We start from the raw sequence: 18336 nt of genomic DNA, 5'->3' as shown, positions 1-18336 counted from the left end.
TGAAATACTCAATTCAGATGAAACCCCCATGCAGAAGATTTCCTATAATGAAGCAGATGGAGGCACTGTGGATGCCGTCTGACCTATGATCCAGCGCTGTATTTATTTTAGGCGTGCATAAAAGCGCGTTCAGCCACAGTTTTGTACACTTCTGAAAAGAAGGACAATGCTGAAGAGAGGCCAGATGGAGTGCAGAGTTACTTTGCTGCTTTATTACTGTAAGGCTATGTGCACACGTAGCGTTTTAAAACGCTCACTAAAAACCGGACTCCTTCCCAGAAATCGCGCGATTTCACCGCGATTTTACCGCGATTATGATCGCGATTTTGCCGCGATTTTCGCGTGCGATATTCAAGCACTTTCCAAGCGATTTGAAGCATCGCTTGGAAAGTGATTGACAGGTTGGTCACACTCATCAAACATAGTGTTTGACAAGTTTGATCAGGTTTTTACTATTGAGGCCGCCTATGCGGCATCAATAGTAAAAGATAGGATGTTAAAATGCTAAAAAAAAAATAAAAAATCGGGGTATATTTACCTTCCGGCGTCCCGCGCTGCATTCCCGGGCCTCAGTGTTCCCAGTAATGCCTTGCGAGACCTGTGATGACGTAGTCTCGCGTTGCTATAGCGATCTCGCGAGACCGCTAGAGTCACGCGAGACTACGTCATTACAGGGCCTTGCTGCAAGGCATTACTGGGAACGCTAGGCCGGGAATGCAGCGCGGGACACCGGAAGGTAAATATACCCCGATTTTTTATTTTTTATTCTTTTTTTTTACAGGGGTATGGTACCCAGGGCCTGGAGGACAGTCTCCTCTCCTCCACACCGTGGGTACCAACCGCACATGAGACGCTTAACTTCCCACATGGTGGGCATAGCCACATGCGGGAAGTAAGCGATTCTCATGCATTCCTATGGGTGCGGAATCGCGGCAATTCTTTGTGATTCCGCACAAAAGAATGAGCATGCTGCGATTTTTTCCGCGATGCGATTCCGCCGCGGAAAAAAGCGCAGCATTAGCACAGCATGTGCGGAATACCATAGGAATGCATGGGAGGCGTTCTGTACACGATTTTTAAGCGTTTTCGCGTCGAAAACCGCGGCAAAAACGCTTAAAAATCGCTACGAGTGCACACAGCCTAAATAGATCCCCGGGGGTGTCATCTGAATCACATCACTTGAAGATTTAGATGGAAACCGCAAAGTAAGTGCTCAGCGTTAAGAGCAGGATAAATGTGATATCAACCGTTATGTAAAATGTTCCCAATAAAAGCTTCAACTCAATCAACAAACAAAGCAAGTCCCCACTCATAGGGGGTTTCCACGTTAGTGGTAGTGTAAAGGCTCTGGAAAAGCCAAATGGCTCCTCGTCCCACAAAAGAACTTCAGCAAAATCTGTGCTCCCAAATCTAAATGACCACTCCATTCTGAGCCACAGTATGTCTAAACCACATTTAGAGTCCACATGTTTGGCATTTCTATAGCGATGACAGCCCACCTAATTTATGGGTGCATGTCTCTAGAAACATGAATAGATCACTACAACGTACTGGGCACTACAATGGCACTCAGCAACATCCATTAACCTCTTCATGACCAAGCCTATTTTGACCTTAATGACCAGGCCAATTTTTGCAATTCTGACCAGTGTCCCTTTATGAGGTAATAACTCTGGAAAGCAACAGATCCTAGCGATTCTGAGATTGTTTTTTCGTGACATATTGGGCTTCGTGTTAGTGGTAAATTTAGGTCGATCATTTTTGCATTTATTTGTGAAAAATTCAGAAATTTGGCGAAAATTTTGAAAATTTTGCAGTTTTCAAATTTTGAATTTTTATTCTGTTAAACCAGAGAGTTATGTGACACAAAATAGTTACTAAATAACATTTCCCACATGTCAGCACAATTTTGGAAACAAATTTTTTTTTGGTTCGGAAGTTATAAGGGTTAAAAGTTGACCAGTGATTTCTCATTTTTACAACAAAATTTTCAAAACCATTTTTTTAGGGACCACCTCACATTTTAAGTCACTTTGAGGGGTCTGTATGGCAGAAAACACCAAAAAGTGATACCATTCTAAAAACTGCACCCCTCAAGCTACTCAAATTTTCATTTAGCATCAATTTTTTCATTTTCACATGGGCAACAGGATAAAATGGATCCTAAAATTTGTTGGGCAGTTTCTCCTGAGAACAACGATACCTCATATGTGGTCATAAACCATTGTTTGGGTGCACGGCAGGGCTCAGAAGGGAAGGAGCACCATTTGACTTTTTGAATGGAAAATATGCTGGAATATTTAGCGGTTGCCATGTCGTGTTTGTAGAGCCCCTGTGTGCCTAAACATTGGAGCTCCCCCACAAGTGACCCCATTTTGGAAACTAGACCCCCCCAAGGAACTTATCTAGATGCATAGTGATCACTTTGAACCCCCAGGTGCTTCACAAATTGATCCGTAAAAAAAAAGTACTTTTTTTTCGCAAAAAATTTTCTTTTAGCCTGTTTTTTCATTTTCACATGGGCAACAGGATAAATTGGATCCTAAAATTTTTTGGGCAATTTCTCTTGAGTACACCGATACCTCATATGTGGTCATAAACCACTATTTGGGTGCACGGCAGGGTCCGGAAGGGACGGAGTGCCATTTGACTTTTTGAATGGAAAATTAGCTCCAATCGTTATCGGACACCATGTCGCGTTTGGAGAGCCCCTGTGTGCCTAAACAGAGAAAACCCCCCACAAGTGACAACATTTTGAAAACTAGACCCCTTAAGGAACTTATCTAGATGTGTAGTGAGCACTTTGAACCCCCAAGTGCTTCACAAAAGTTTATAACGCTGAGCAGTGAAATTAAAAAATATTTTTTTTTCCTCCAAAATGATTTTTTAGCACGCTATTTTTTATTTTCACATGGCTAACAGAAGAAATTGGACCACATCCTGAATAGCACCCACTGAGGCCCTGGACCTGGTGAGGCAGGCGTGTTGGGAGACCCAGGGAGTAGGGTCGGATCCCTGACTAGCACTCGGACAGGCCACGTGTGGGAAGCCACTGCCCGGCTGTGGTTCTGGAACCGTGAGGCGGCCTAGTGAATAAGGCCGCCTCATTTTGAGAGCTATAATTTTTCCGTGTTTTGACCCACAGAGTCATGTGAGGTCTTATTTTGTGCGGGACGAGTTGACGTTTTTATTGGCACCATATTCAGACACATGTCATTTTTTGATCGCTTTTTATTCCGATTTTTGGGGTGCAGAATGAACAAAAACCAGCATTTCATTAATTTCTTTTTTTTGGGGGGGGCGTTTACACCATTCCGCATGTGGTAAAATTGATAAAGTAGTTTTATTCTTCGGATCAGTACAATTACAGCAATACCTCATTTATATCTTTTTTTTTGTTTTGGTGCTTTTATACAATAAAAACTGTTTTATATAAAAATATTTATTTTCGCATAGCTTTATTCTGAAAGCTATAACTTTTTTATTTTTTCTCTGATGATGCTGTGTGGTGGCTCGTTTTTTGCGGGACAAGATGACGTTTTCAGCGGTACCATATCTTTTTGTTCGCACGTTATTGCACTTTTTGTTGTTGTGCACTCATATTAAATGCCGCTGTCAGAGATTGACAGCGTCATTTGACATGCCAATTGGAGACGGCACAGCATTTCTTCTTAATTATGCCAGACGTAAATTGTGTAGGCCCAGAAACAAACGATTATTTGAAGTATTGACTCTTCTTGTAGGACAAATATTTACCTCTAATATTACCTCCTACAGTTTATTTTCTGTTATCTTTGCAAAACAGTAATGCACGGCCACTGTACAATGATGTGCCGGATATGCTGATTATGAACATTGTCCATGCTAAAGTTTGTTGGCATTCCCAAATAGAGGGGGAAAACTATGCAAATAGAGTACATAATCTAACAATGCAGGTTGGCCTCATTCACATCTCTTTCTCTGACCTCTGGTTGAAGGCCAGTTATGAACTATATAAAGAGACGTTTTCTCCTGGTCCGTGTGACGACAGGATGTCAGCTAAGGGGACTATGGCCCCGGCTTTAAGAACACAAGACTCCTTCACTGACCATCACTGAAACCCCAGAAATGTCTTAAAGAAACCAGGTTGGGACAATTGGGTCACCCGGCCACATACCTCACTGATCTTGGTTAGCTTCCTAAGCTTCTCGTTACCTCCTTGCTGTGGGGCCCCGTCAAAAGTGGGGAGCCACTGGTGGGGGTATTTTGCACTGGAAGCAGCTCTAATCCTGGCGAGTCAGCAGAAGGGTGAGACTCTGTAATTTGCACCATCTTGGGACTGTTCTGTATGCTATTGGGTGTTGGTGGCTCAATAAATTATTGCCACACTGTTTTACCCTTATCCTGTGTTGTCTAAGTAGTGTTCTGCCCAAGGGGAGAGAGCGCGGCATTTAGTGGTATGATTCCTGGTTCATGCAGTCTTTCTAAAGACAGCCAGGCTGGCAGAAGAGAGCACCCACTGAACCCCATGTTTCCACAATGACCTATGACGTAACTATATGTCATAGGTTGTGAAGGGGTTCAATATTGCTATTTTTCATGCAACTGGTAGCTGTGCGATAATTTTGCGACTTTTGGAGTTTTTATGCCAGTAAGGCCAACTCAGCCATCTTTTTGAAAAGTCAACAGAGATTTGCAGGGATAGGATATGCTTGAGCTTGTCTGCAAAACCTATTAAAATTTATGTCACAAAAGGCATAGATTATGACAGAAACGCACTCTAGTTCCTCACTGGCACAAAATGGCACATGATAGCTGAAAGACTGAACAAATTACTGTAGTACATGCCTCTTTTTGAATTTGGCGCATTTTACTCCAGCACATTGTCCCTCAAGATTGGAGAACAAAATACCAGTCTTGGTGAATTTTGCTCCCTATGCATGAATTTATATAATCCTAAAGGGGCACTTATGACTTTTCCCACAAAAGATGAGATCTTTCAGTGGCTTTAGTAGTGGACATATATACTATGTTAAAATAAAGAAATCCATTACTGCTCAGTGCATGCATGCTGTAAGAAGTGCCTACTTGATTAGATGTTTCCCTCCTCAGGGAATTAGAGTTTTCTGCAAAATAAATCAAGTGGTTTATTACGGAGCCTGTCAAAAGTGTAAGTAGAGAACAGATTTTCCATCATCATACATGTATTAGTTTGACATAGATTTCACCCAAATTGTTGTTTGGCCCCAAAGCTGATGGAAACATAAGGATTTCATATCATTACGCCACCCTTAGCATTTCCTGTAAAAGCTGAAAAAAAACCCTTTTAGCCAAGGACTACATCTGTTGTGTCTATTCTGTGCAGGAACTAGCAGTACAAACTTGTCATTTGTGGTGATGCCCTTCAAAAACAGACTGATTCTTATGTCAGAACACCCTGCACTTAAAATTACATCCATTTAATAAACAAGGGTTCACCTTTTAAGTAAAGCTTCTATTTTATTAAACTCCCCTTAAGTGGGAAAATTTATTTTTATAATGCCAAATACTTACAAAAAGGGGAATGGAATTTAGCTAGTGCTACAGTAAAAGCCAGACTGCAGTTAAATAATGTTTCAAACATAATAATGACTAATTACTTATAGTTAATATAACTGTAGCAAAATTTTGGTGCAAATTATATGGGCGCAAAGTAGAAGTTAGACAAAAGTGTCTATTGATGTGCCAAATCTATCAAACAGCAATGAGCCATGTGATGAAATTTGTGAATTTTAAGCCTGTCTATTTTAGTTTTCACAGTCTTTAAAACAAAAAATGTTGGTAAATAAATCATAATAGCACAGTCACTCAGTGGTTAGCACTGCAGCCCTGGGTTCAAACAACAAGAACAACATCTGTAAAAAGTTTGTATGTTCTCCCCATGTTTGTGTGGGTTTGCAGTAGGTTCTTCTGTTTCCTCCCACACTCCATAAACATATTGATAGGGAATCTACAGTTGTTTGACAAAGTATTCAAACTTTTTTGTTTTGAGGGTTTGCATCAGTTTATGTAAAGAACATGTCTACAACTTTGAGCATTTGGTTTCCTTTTTATTTTGAGGCAAACAACAAATAGGACAAAATAACTGAAAACTTCTGTGTGCATTACTATTCACCCCCCTAAAGTCAGGAGTTTGGATAAGTCTCTATGAGCTTTCACATCTTGCCACTGGGATTTTTGCTCATTCCACAAGGCAAAACTGTTCAAGCTCCTTCAAGTTAATGGTTTTGTCTGGAAAACAGCAGTCTTCAAGTCTGACCACAGATTCTCAATTGGATTAAGGTCTGAGCTTTAACTAGGTCACTCCAAAACATTCACATGTGTCCCCTTAAACCACTCAAGTGTTGCTTTATCAATATGCTTTCGGTCATTGTCTTGTTAGAAGGTGAACCTCCGTCCCAATCTCAAATCAATGACAGACTGAAACAGATTTTACTTAAGAATATCCCTGTATTTTTGCCTCGACTCAGATCATTTTCCCTGTCTCTGCTGCTGAAAACTCTATCCTCACACCATGATGCAGCCATCAAAATGTTTCACTGTGGGTATGATGTTCTTGGAGTGAAGAGCAGTGTTGGTTTGGCACCGGACATAGCATTTACCTTGATGATCAAAAAGTTGACCTTTGGTCTCATCTGACTACAGTACCTCCCTCAATACATTTGCACCAGAAATTTTTAGGGGCTTCACAGCAAAAGGGGTGAATTCATATGTACATGACTATTTTTATTTCTTTTTTTCACACAAATCAGATTATAAAAATATTTAAACACAGGTCATAATGTAACAAAATATGTAAAAAGCCAAGAGAGGGGATGAATACTTTCACAAGCCATTGTACATGGTGAGCCCCAATGAGGACAGTGCAAATAATGTCTGTAAAGTGCTGTGAAACCAATGTCTTTATGTGAGTGAAATAAATAAATATCTCAAGTAAAACAAAACTACAATTTGGTACTAAGAATTCACCCTAAGGCTATGTGCGCACATTGCGGATTTGCCTGCGGAAATATCTGCGTGGATTCTGCATCTCTTGGCAGAAGATGCAGTGGAAAGTTGGCGCGTTTTTTGTGCGGATTTGATGTGGTTTTGATGTGGATTGACATGCGGATTTAGATGTGGCCTTGTCAGCTCAATAAAGATGAACTACTATTAAAAAAATGCCTTTTTCAAGTCTTACATCCATTGTTGATGTGTTTCAATCAAGATTGGCTCTATTTTTGATTCTCTGCTCACACAATCTTCCTCCTTCTGATATATTTGCATTTTAAAAATCTGTTGTATTTTTTCCGACAAATCCGCATGAAATTCACAGCAAATCCGCAAACATTTTTACATCTGCGGATTTGTTGCAGATTTGAGTGCTTCAATCGAAGTCAATGGGGGAAAAACGATGCAGATCCGCAAAAAGAATTGACATACTGCAGAAAATATAATGCTGTGAATCAGGACGGAATTTTCCGCAGCATGTGCCCACCAATTCTGGATTCACATTGAATAACCTTGCTTGAGCAATCATTTGTGGATTTGGTGCAATTTTGGGCAGAAAAAAACGCTGCGCATCGGCAACAAATCCACAACGTGTGCACATAGCCTAAAAGTATATGCAATATTTTGCAGTTGCATAGACACAGTCTACTTGTACAAAGCATACTTGCAGAATCAAATCTTCAAGCCTTTTGCCAAGTTAATCTTCCTTTCTGGAAGATCAGTGTTTCCAAAGAACCTCAGTGGTCTTAAAGCATGCAACTCAGTACAGCTTCCTACCAAACTAAAAAAAAAAAAAAAAAAAAAAAGTCAGTTATATGGATAACGGTCATAATCAGAAATTATGTTCCCAACAAAGATTAATTTCATTAATTTATATTTTCCTGTTTAGAACAAAAGATCAATACAATCCAATTGAATTTAAAAAGGAATCATTGAACAATGGGCATCTACAACTGATTTTCCAGGGTGACAAAGTAGGAAATTAAGAGATGATGGCCCTATCAGCTTTCAATTATGTAGATAGTCAAGAAGTGCTATGTGCACACGCTGCGGATTGGTCTGCGTATTTGTATCTGCAGAACCGCAGGTAAAACTGCAGGTAAAATGACCTGCGGTTTTTCCTGCGGATTGGTCTGCGGTTTTCCCCTGCGGTTTATCACCTCTACAATGGAGGATATGGTGATAACAGAATCCGCAGAAAAGAAGTGACATGTCATTTCATTCTGCGGATTCAAAACCGCAGCTTTTCCGCAGTTAAAAATCCGCAGCATGTGCACAGCAGATTGTAAATCACATAATTTACATGCTATACACTGTCTGCAGAACTGCTGCAGATCCGCAGCGGCCTATACCGCAGCGGATCCGCAGCAAAAACCGCAGCGTGTGCACATAGCCTAAATGTAACAATTTTATAGGGAACCTGTCAGCAGGATTATGCTGAGTAACCTACAGACAGTGTCAGGTTGGATCAGCTATACTGATTAAAATGATGCTTTGGTTAATGAAATCCGTCTTGTGTTTGTTTAATTTTTATTTTCAGGTTTGATTTAATGACATGCTTATGTTCCAGGGCCCCCTGGGGGGTGGTCTTCATGTTATGCTCTGCTTATATATTCATTATGGCTTCTGATGGGTCACTGATCCCTCAGTGACCTGCCACCTAGTTTACATAAATATATATAATATTCATTAAGAAAACAAAATCCCCCTCTGCAGGCAAGCACCATGATCGCATCCATAATGTGCAGTTAATTATTGATGGTATCCAGAAATTCCTTAACCACTTTACCCGCGAAGGTGGTTTGCACGTTAACGACCGAGCCAATTTTTTACAATTCTGACCACTGTTACTTTAAGAGTTAATAACTCTGGAACGCTTCAATGGATCCCGGAGATTCTGTGAATGTTTTTTCCTGACATATTGTACTTCATGATAGTGGTAAAATTTCTTCAGTATGACTTGCGTTTTTTGTTAAAAAAAAAAAAAGAAATTTGGTTAAAATTTGCAAAATTTAGCAATTTTCCAACTCTGAATTTTTATGTCCTTAAATCACAGAGATATGTCACAAAATACCGTATATACTCATGTATAAGACGAAACACCTACCTAATTTTACCACAAAAAACTGGGAAAACTTATTGACTGGAGTATAAGTCGGGTATGCATTGTCCCCTCATTTCTATCCTGGTATGCAGGGTTCCTCATCCCCATCCTTGTATGCATGGCTCCTCGTTCCCATCCTTGTATGCATGGCTCCTCATTCCCATCCTCGTATGCTTGGCTTCTCATTCCCATCCTTGTATGCATGGCTCCTCATTCCCATCTGTTGTGAATTCTCTTACTTCTGAGTCGGGGCTCCCTCTGGTGGTTACTGTGGGTAGTGGAGCTAGCAGGATTGACAGAGGTCTGCCACCTGATGATGATGATTGGAGACCTGGGGTTACTAATTGGGAGTATTTAAGTGAGCAGACTTCCCTCAATTGTTGCTGGTGATTAGTTCTTCCTGTGCAACTTGAGGTCTGCTGTCTCCTGCCTGATCCTGCATTTTTCCGCTAAGTTGTTCATTTGCTAATCTGTTATGATTGGGTCACCGAGGAGGAAAGCAAGACCAAGCTAAGCCACAGAAAACCAGAGAGGTTGGTAACTAAGTGGATTGCAGACCCCTGACCCTATCCACACAACTAGCAGTAGCCGTGGAGCGTACCTACAATGATTCCAGACGCCTCGACACAGCTGGAGAACGAAATAAGCATAAAGCAAGAAAGGGGAAATCTAAACTGCCCCAGAGCAGACCCCAAAGGAATAGATAGCCCCCAAACATATATTGTCGGTGAGACAAGATGAAAACACAAACGCAGGTAGGAAAATAGGCTGAGCGAACGATGGGGCCCAAACTAACTAGACAGGACAGGAAAGGAAAGACACTGTCTGCAATCACGCAAAAAACCCTGCAAAAAATGCCCAACACGTCTGATAGAAAAAATACTGAAGTCACTAGACTTCGCCCACTATATCAGCACTCTGGTATATTCTGGAAACAGAGCAAAGAGAGGCCAATCTAATAAGGGACAAAAACAAACTGGCACAAACCGTAACATAAGGATGGAAATTCAGCACAGCCCCAGCCGGGGCTGGCTGACCACACAAAACTGAAATAGACAAAACCAAATCAATTGTGAACAATAGCAAAAGAACACAGCTTGAGCATGCAGGAACTGAGCTGGAAACTAAGACCTCAGGAGGCAGGAAAAAATCACCAGCAGGGATAGAGGGAGTCGGCTGTCTTAAATCCAGTCAGAAACTCCCAATGTCCAATCGTCCTCTCATTATCAGGTGGCAGGCCTCTGTTAATTAGATCAGCTCCATTACCTCCTGTAACCACTAGAGGGAGCCCGGAAAGAGAACTCGCGACCTCTCTGTCAACACAACCATCTCCACTACCTTCACCAGCAACCAGAGGTAGGCCAGAAAGTGAATTCGCAACACTAATCCTTTGCTTCTGATCTGGTTTTGCCTTTTTCTGCTTTGCTTTGTTGGTTCAGCGTGCTCCCTGCTGGGGGCTGTGCTGGACCCCGCTCCATATGTTACAGCTTGTCAGTTTGTTCAGTCCCCTGTTATATTAGTCTCTTTTGCTTTGCTGCCAGTTCATACCAGAATGCTGATATAGTGGGGAGACGTGTTGTATTTTTTAGGGTTTTTGCGTGATTGCAGAGTGTCTTTCCTTTCCTATCTAGTCAGTTTGGGCCCCATCGTTTGCTCAGTCTATTTTCTGCCTGCGTTTGTGTCTCATCTTGTCTCACTAGCAATATATGTTTGGGGGCTATCTATACCTTTGGGGTCTACTCCGGGGCAGTTTAGATTTCACCTTTCTTGCTTTAGGCTTAGTTAGCTCTCCGGCTGTGCCGAGGCATCTAGGGCATTGTAGGTACACTCCACAGCTACTGCTAGTTGTATTGTTAGGATTAGGGGTCTGCAATCTGCTAAATTACCAACCTTTCTGGTTTCCTGGTGGCCTAGCCTATTCATGCCATCCTCCTTGGTGACCTGTTCATAACACCCATCCTTGCATGCATGGCTCCTTATTCCCATACTTGTATGCATGGCTCCTCATTCCCATCCTTGTCTACATGGCTCTTCATTCCCATCCTTGTCTGCATGGTTCCTCATTCCCATCCTTGTCTGCATGGTTTCTCATTCCCATCCTTGCCTGAATGGCGCCTTATTCCCATCCTTGCATGCATGGCTCCTCATCCCTATTCCTGTATGCATGGCTCCTTATCCCTATCCTTGTATGCATGGCACCAATGAGAAAAGCATACAAAAAATATCCTACTTACCTTACCTGCGCGCCCTCACAGAATCTTGTTCTGGTGTCAGCAGTTCCTGCAGCCAGCGATCACGTGTCCCTGCTCATTAAGTGAATGAATATTGATCCTACGCCTATGGGAGTGGAGAAAGGTGAATATTCATTACCATAATGAGTGGGGACACATGATTGGCCAGCCGCAGGAGCTGCTGGAAGCCTGCGGCTGTAACTGTGCATGCTAAAAGAGAAATGAATATTCATTGCCAGTGCAGTGAATATTCATTTCTCTTTAGCAGTGGGCACTTACAGCCGCAGGCTTCTGCTTCCTGACCCACTGCTCCCCCTCCCCCGCCGTCTTCTGTCACTATGACTCATGTATAAGCCGAGGGGGGCATTTTCAGCACAAAAAAAATGTGCTGAAAAACTCAGCTTAGGCTACTTTCACACTTGCTTTGTTTTTCAGCGCGTTTTTCCCACAAAAAAAGCATGGAAAAAATGCTGCGATTTTCCAGCATTTTTATGAGCATGCATGAAAAAAACGCAGCGTTTTTATGCGTTTTTAGTGCGTTTTTACCGCGTTTGCGTTTTTTTCCAACATTAGTTGGCCCCTCACACTAACCCAAACCATGACTTTACTAACCCTAACCAAACCATACCCTAACCCTTAACCAAACCATACCCTAACCCTTAACCAAACCATACTAACCCTAACCCTTAACCAACCCCTACTAACCCTAACCCAAACCCTAACCCCTAACTAACCCTAAACCCTAACCCTTAGCCAAACCATACTAACCCTAACCCAAACCCTAACCCTAACCCCCCTTAACTAACCCTAACTCTAACCCAAACCCCTAATTTCCATTGTCTAATCAATGGTCAACAAAAAAACGCATGCATGAGCATGCCAATGCGCACATATGCGCACCCATAGACTTATAATGGGTGTCTTGCTGTAAAAAAACGCATTGCGCACATGCGTTTTTTTGAGGCAAGTCGGACGCCCAAAAAATGCAACAGGATGCATTTTGTGCGCACACCACAAAAAAAAGCATGCGCGTAAAAACGCATACAAACGCATGTGTATGTGCACATAAGCGCATCCCATGCAAAATATAGGAAAAAAAGCTCATGCGTTTTTTAGCGCTAAAATACAGCGCAAAAAAACGCACGTGTGAAACCAGCCTTATACACGAGTATATACAGAAGTTAATATAGAACATTTCCCACATGTCTACTTTACATCAGCACAATTTTTGAACCAATTTTTTTTGTTAGGAAGTTATAAGAGCAAAAAGTTGACCAGCGATTTTTCATTCTTCCAGAAAATTTACAAAATCTTTCTTTAGGGACTACATCACATTTGAAGTCACTTTGAGGTGTCTATATAATAGAAGATACCCAGAAGTGACACCATTCTAAAACTGCACCCCTCAAGGTGCTCAAAACCACATTCAAGAAGTTTATAATCCCTTTAGGTGCTTCACAAGAATTTTTGGAAAAAAAAAAATATATATTAACATTTAACTTTTTTAACCAAAAATGGACTTCAGATCCATTTTTTTTTTTACAAATGGACCCCAAAAATTGTTGTGTAATTTCTCCTGAGCATGCAGATACCCGATATGAGGGAGAAAACCACTGTTTGGGTGCACGGCAGAGCTCGGAAGGGAAGGAGAGCCATTTGACTTTTTAAATGCAAAATTTGCTGGAACTATTGGTGGATGCCATGTCGCCTTTGGAGACCCCTCATGTGCCTGAACAATGAAAATCCCCCACAAGTGACACTATTTTTGAAACTAGACCCCTTAAGGAACTGATCTAGATGTGTGGTGAGCACACTGAACTCTCAGTTCAATAAAAAATATTGCATTCTCATAAGGGTAATAGGAGAACTTGCACAATACAATTTGTTGTGCAATTTCTCCTGAGTACACCGATACCCAATATGAGGGAGAAAACTACTGTTTAGGCGCTTGGCAGGGCTCGGAAAGGATGGAGTGTCATTTGACTTCTTGAATGTAAAATTTCCTGTAATCATTAACGGACGTCATATCTCATTTGGAGAGCCCCCGATGTGCCTAAACAGTGGAAATCCCCCATAAGTGACCCCATTTTGAAAACTAGACCCCTCAAGGAATGTATTTTGATGCATGGTTAGCACCTTTAACCACCAGGTGCTTCAGAAAGTTTATAATGCTGAACAGTGAAAATAATAAAATTACATTTTCCTCACAAAAATGATATTTTAGCCACAAATTTTGCATTTTCATAAGGGTAACAGGAAAAATTGCACCATACAATTTGTTGTACAATTTCTACTGAGTGCACATATACCCCATAAGAGGGAATTAACTACTGTATGGGTGCACGGCAGGGTTCAGAAGGGAAGGAGCAACATTTGACTTTTTGAATGTGAAATTTCTTGAAATCATTAGTGGACATCATGTCCCATTTGGAGAGCCTCTGATGTGCCTAAACAGTGGATACCCCCTCACAAGTGACCCTATTTTAGAAACTAGACCCGTCAAGGAATGTGCTTAGATGCATGGCGAGCACTTTAAAACCCCAGGTGCTTTACAGAAGTTTATATCATTTAGCAGTGAAAATATGTGGGGGAATACTACTTTTGATGAACAGTGCAAAGCTCAGAAAGGAAGAGGCGCCATAATGGAGTTCACAATTTGCTGGAATGGTTTGAAGGTGCCATGTCACATTGCCAGAGCCCATGAGGAACCAGAACAACAGAAACCACCTATATGTGAACTCATTTTACAAACTACACTCCCCAATTAATTAATCTAGTGGTGTAGTGATCATATTGACACCACATATGCCTTACAGAATTTTATACCACTGAGTGGTGAAGAAAGAATAGCTTACACTTTTACCACTAAAATGTTCTTTTAGCCCCAAGATTTTAATTTTTCTAAGGGCTAATAGGAATTTTTTTTTTACAACAAACTGAGGTCTATTTTTTTCTGAGTGCGCCAATACCCTACATGTAGTTGGGGAATATTTTTCAGGCACAGTACAAAGCTCAGTAGGCAAGAAGCACCAGATTTTTCTGTTATGATTTGCAGGTGCTGTGACACACTGGGAGAGCCCATGAGATGCCAGAACAGCAGAACTCCCCATAATTGACCCAATTTCACAAACTACTCCTCTCAATGAATTTATCTAGAGGTGCAGTGATTACACTGACACCACGGGTGTGTCACAGAATTTTATACCAATTGGCAGTGAAGAAAAAATAACTACATTTTTACCACCAAAATTTTGTTTTAGCTCCAGATTTTACATTTTCACACAAGGAATGGGTAAAAATGGCACCAAAATTTGTCACATAATTTCTACTGAATGTGGTACTACCCCATATGCGGCTGTACAGTACTATATAACATACGGAGAGACTTGGGAAGAATGGAGAGCTATTTGCCTCCTGGAGAGAAGATTTTCCTAGAACAGTTTTCAGACTCCATATACAGAGCCCCTAATTGCTAGAAGAGCAGGATTCCCCCTCAAGTAACCTCATTTTGGAAATTATACCTGTTGGGATATTTATCTACAGTCTACAGGTGTAGTGGGTATTTTGCAGAAACAAGCAGCAATGAATGTTGCAGAGTGAAAATTGCAAACTGCCGTTGTAGTCACTAGTACGTTATGGTCACCAGTACGTTATGCCCAGTTTGTGCTTCTGGAGGCATGCACCCGTAAATTAGGCGGACTCTAATCGTTTCAGAAATGCCAAACGTGGACACAATATGTGGTTTAGGTACACTGTGGGGCATATAAGGGAAGGGGGAACATGAGGGCGGATAATTTGCTGATTTTTTTCGGCAGGTGAGGATCCATCTCACTTTTTCACAGCCTTTGTACTACCTGTAACGTGGAAGCCCCCTATATTTTCGTTAACAGATGACATACCTGAGTGGGAACTTTTTTTTGTGGATTGAGTTGAAGCTTTTATTTCGGACATTTTACAAAACATTTGGGATCACATCTATCCAGCATTCTACACTGAGCACTTACTTTGGGGTTTCATCTAAATCTCTGAGTGACGTGATTCAGATGAAACCAATGAGGGATCCATTCACTATAATGAGGCATGTAAACCGAATCAAAGAAAAACCCAAATTTTGGTCAAAAAATGTATATAAAAATTAAATAAGATATATGAATAATAAAAAAGTCATAAAACAGATATACGATTAAAATACCTTTATTAAGTAATAGTAATACGAATACATATAAAAAAGATGTGTGCTCAAAAGAATTTTATATATACACCTATATAGGTTAATAAAGCACGGCGTTCCCCATTAATAAATAACTATATTTTATCCCTCTATACATTGGCTCCTTAAAAAAGTGACATAAAATATATGGAGACCATATAGGCTCAAACAAGTGTCTGTGCATAGAACCATGTGGTGATGCAAAACAATCAACAAGGAGAGAAACCAATGTGATGGTATAAAGTGCAAAAAATGCAAATTCCAAAAATAAATAAAAGAGTGAGTGTAGGGGAAAGGAGGGAAGAATAGAGGGTATATACCTTGGAGGAACGCTGCTGGATGAGCTACACACGCCCAAAATGAGGCAGCTGAGTTACTTTAGACTCCATCTGGCCTCTTTTCAGCGGTGTCCTACTTTTTAGAAGTGCAGAAAACTGTGACCAACGGCACTTTTATGCAATTCTAAAAAGACAGACACCGCAGGATCACAGGTCAGACGGTGTCCATAGTGCCTCCATCTGCCTCACTATAGGGAGTCTTCTGGCAGAGGTTCCATCTGAATCACATATTTCAGAGATTTACATGGAAATCCCAATGCACGTGCTCAGCACAGAGAGCAGGATAAATGTGCGCCCAGCCTTACTGCGATTTTTGGGAGACAGAATGAAATAATCAACAGCAGGTGAAGAATTGGTTTTATTTATTTTTTACTTCATTCCTCATGAGGTATAAGTGATTAGGCGACTTTATTCTTTGGGTCAGTGCGATTACAGCAATTCCAGATTTATATCAGGTTATACTGTGTTGTAAAATTGATAAGGAAGTTTTATTATCCAGGTCAGTATGATTACAGCGATACCTTATTTACATGTTTTGGTGCTTTTACACAATAAATACTATTTTATAGACAAAATACTTATTTTTGCATCGCTTTAATCTGAGAGCTAACTTTTTAATTTTTTTTACTTCTTCGCTGATGGAGCTGTATGGTGGCTTGTTTTTTGTGGGACAAGATGACGTTTTCAGTGGTACCATGTTTATTTATGTCCAGCGGCGCCATCTTGTTAGAGAAAAAAAAATTGCCTTTTCCAAGATGGCACTGTCCCCAACTTTCTAGAGGAAAAAAGAAAAATTGTCTCCACTAAGATGGCGCTGGACACACCTTCGCAGTAGTATCAATCGGCGATCCGACAGATGCTACTGTGCAGGCGCGGCCGGCACCATTTTCAAACTGTTTTTTTTTAGGAACTTATGGATACCATGAAAAAGAAAAAAAAAACTGCACATTATGAATGCGATCATGGTGCAGTGCAGGCACCGCCACTTGCCTACAAAAGAGAATCTTTAAAAAAATTGTATAATATTCATTATGTAAACTCGGGAGCAGGTCACTGAGGGATCTGTGACCTGTCAGAAGCCATAGTGATGAACACCTAATCAGAGAACCACATGAAGACCACCTCACAAGCCCACCCAGGAGCACGAGCATATCATTAACTCAAAACTGCAAATAAAGATTAACAACCACAACGGCACCAACCTGACACTGTCTGTAGGTTAAGAAGAACAATTCTGCTGACAGGCTCCCGTTAATGTATAGGAGTAACCCCGGCACACTAATAACATGAAAGTAAAGTCTTCTCAACGACAGTCTTTAATTGTTGTGATTTTATTGATTGTGAAAAAAAAGGGTGGTGTTACAATCCAAAAAAGGGTGGTGTTACAATCCAACGTTTCAGCTCTACATCTCGAGCTTTCATCAGGGATATGACTAGATCCTTGGTTTTGAGGTGTGTGTATAAGTAGTATAGGTTTGCCTTTGTAATCCAGCTGCTGGAACGGTACCTATAGTAACCACGATGTGTAGGGTCAGCACGTGACTCCCGTCCTTGTGTCCTAAATCTAGTCAGGTGTGGAGGAGGCCGGAAGTGACTTCCGGCCTCCTCCACACCTGACTAGATTTAGGACACAAGGACGGGAGTCACGTGCTGACCCTACACATCGTGGTTACTATAGGTACCGTTCCAGCAGCTGGATTACAAAGGCAAATCTATACCACTTATACACACACCTCAAAACCAAGGATCTAGTCATATCCCTGATGAAAGCTCGAGATGTAGAGCTGAAACGTTGGATTGTAACACCACCCTTTTTTGGATTGTAACACCACCCTTTTTTTTCACAATCAATAAAATCACAACAATTAAAGACTGTCGTTGAGAAGACTTTACTTTCATGTTATTAGTGTGCCGGGGTTACTCCTATACTTTAGTCTTGTTTTTTCCCAGAGCACCTAAGTTGGGGTTTGAGCCTGTCATATCTACTTTATAAGGCTCCCGTTAATAACTTAGACTATCAGGGATACTGAAATTATGAGAAAAACAGTCTAAAATGGTGCTCGTTAGAGAGGACTCTTTCATTATGGCATAAGAGCCCATTTTCTATAAAGGTAGCAATGTCTACAAATTGAGTGCTTTGGTTACAGCAGTAAATGCTGAAAAAAGAAATAATTGTTGGTAAAAAAGAAATTTGGAGTCTAATATTGGGAGTTCATTGGACTTGACCAATACTCCTTTATGGGGCCAATTTTCATCTTTTCCTCTTACAGCATTTTCACATCATTTGCGATAATCTGTCACCTGTCTGGTCCCATTCACATGGATTATACTACTTTTTACAGTATTTTTTCAAATTCCATAAACAGTGATAAAAAAACCATGTATGTATTTCATTTCCACATCAATAAACTTAAATAGGTTATTAAAAGAGAGGAAGCAAATAAA

General features: G+C 40.9%; 1 protein-coding gene across 4 annotated transcripts in view; it reads right to left on the bottom strand.

The window, feature by feature from the left end:
- The window catches only part of AFG2A (AFG2 AAA ATPase homolog A), a 739142-nt gene that overhangs the window by 198850 nt on the left and 521956 nt on the right, over positions 1-18336 (bottom strand). The window contains exon 15 of one of the 4 annotated variants that reach the window (XR_012231537.1): positions 7673-7789. The exons of the other annotated variants lie outside the window; for them this stretch is intronic. The gene's annotated coding sequence lies outside the window, so the exon portion shown is untranslated. The remainder of the gene's footprint in view (positions 1-7672; positions 7790-18336) is intronic. 4 annotated transcript variants of the gene reach the window in all.

Source organism: Dendrobates tinctorius, unplaced genomic scaffold, assembly GCF_039654945.1.
Source record: "Dendrobates tinctorius isolate UK_male_01 unplaced genomic scaffold, ASM3965494v1 ptg000030l, whole genome shotgun sequence".
Classification (NCBI taxonomy): Eukaryota; Metazoa; Chordata; class Amphibia; order Anura; family Dendrobatidae; genus Dendrobates; species Dendrobates tinctorius.
Note: the sequence above shows the minus strand (reverse complement) of the source record. Positions and strands in the feature narration are given on the sequence as shown.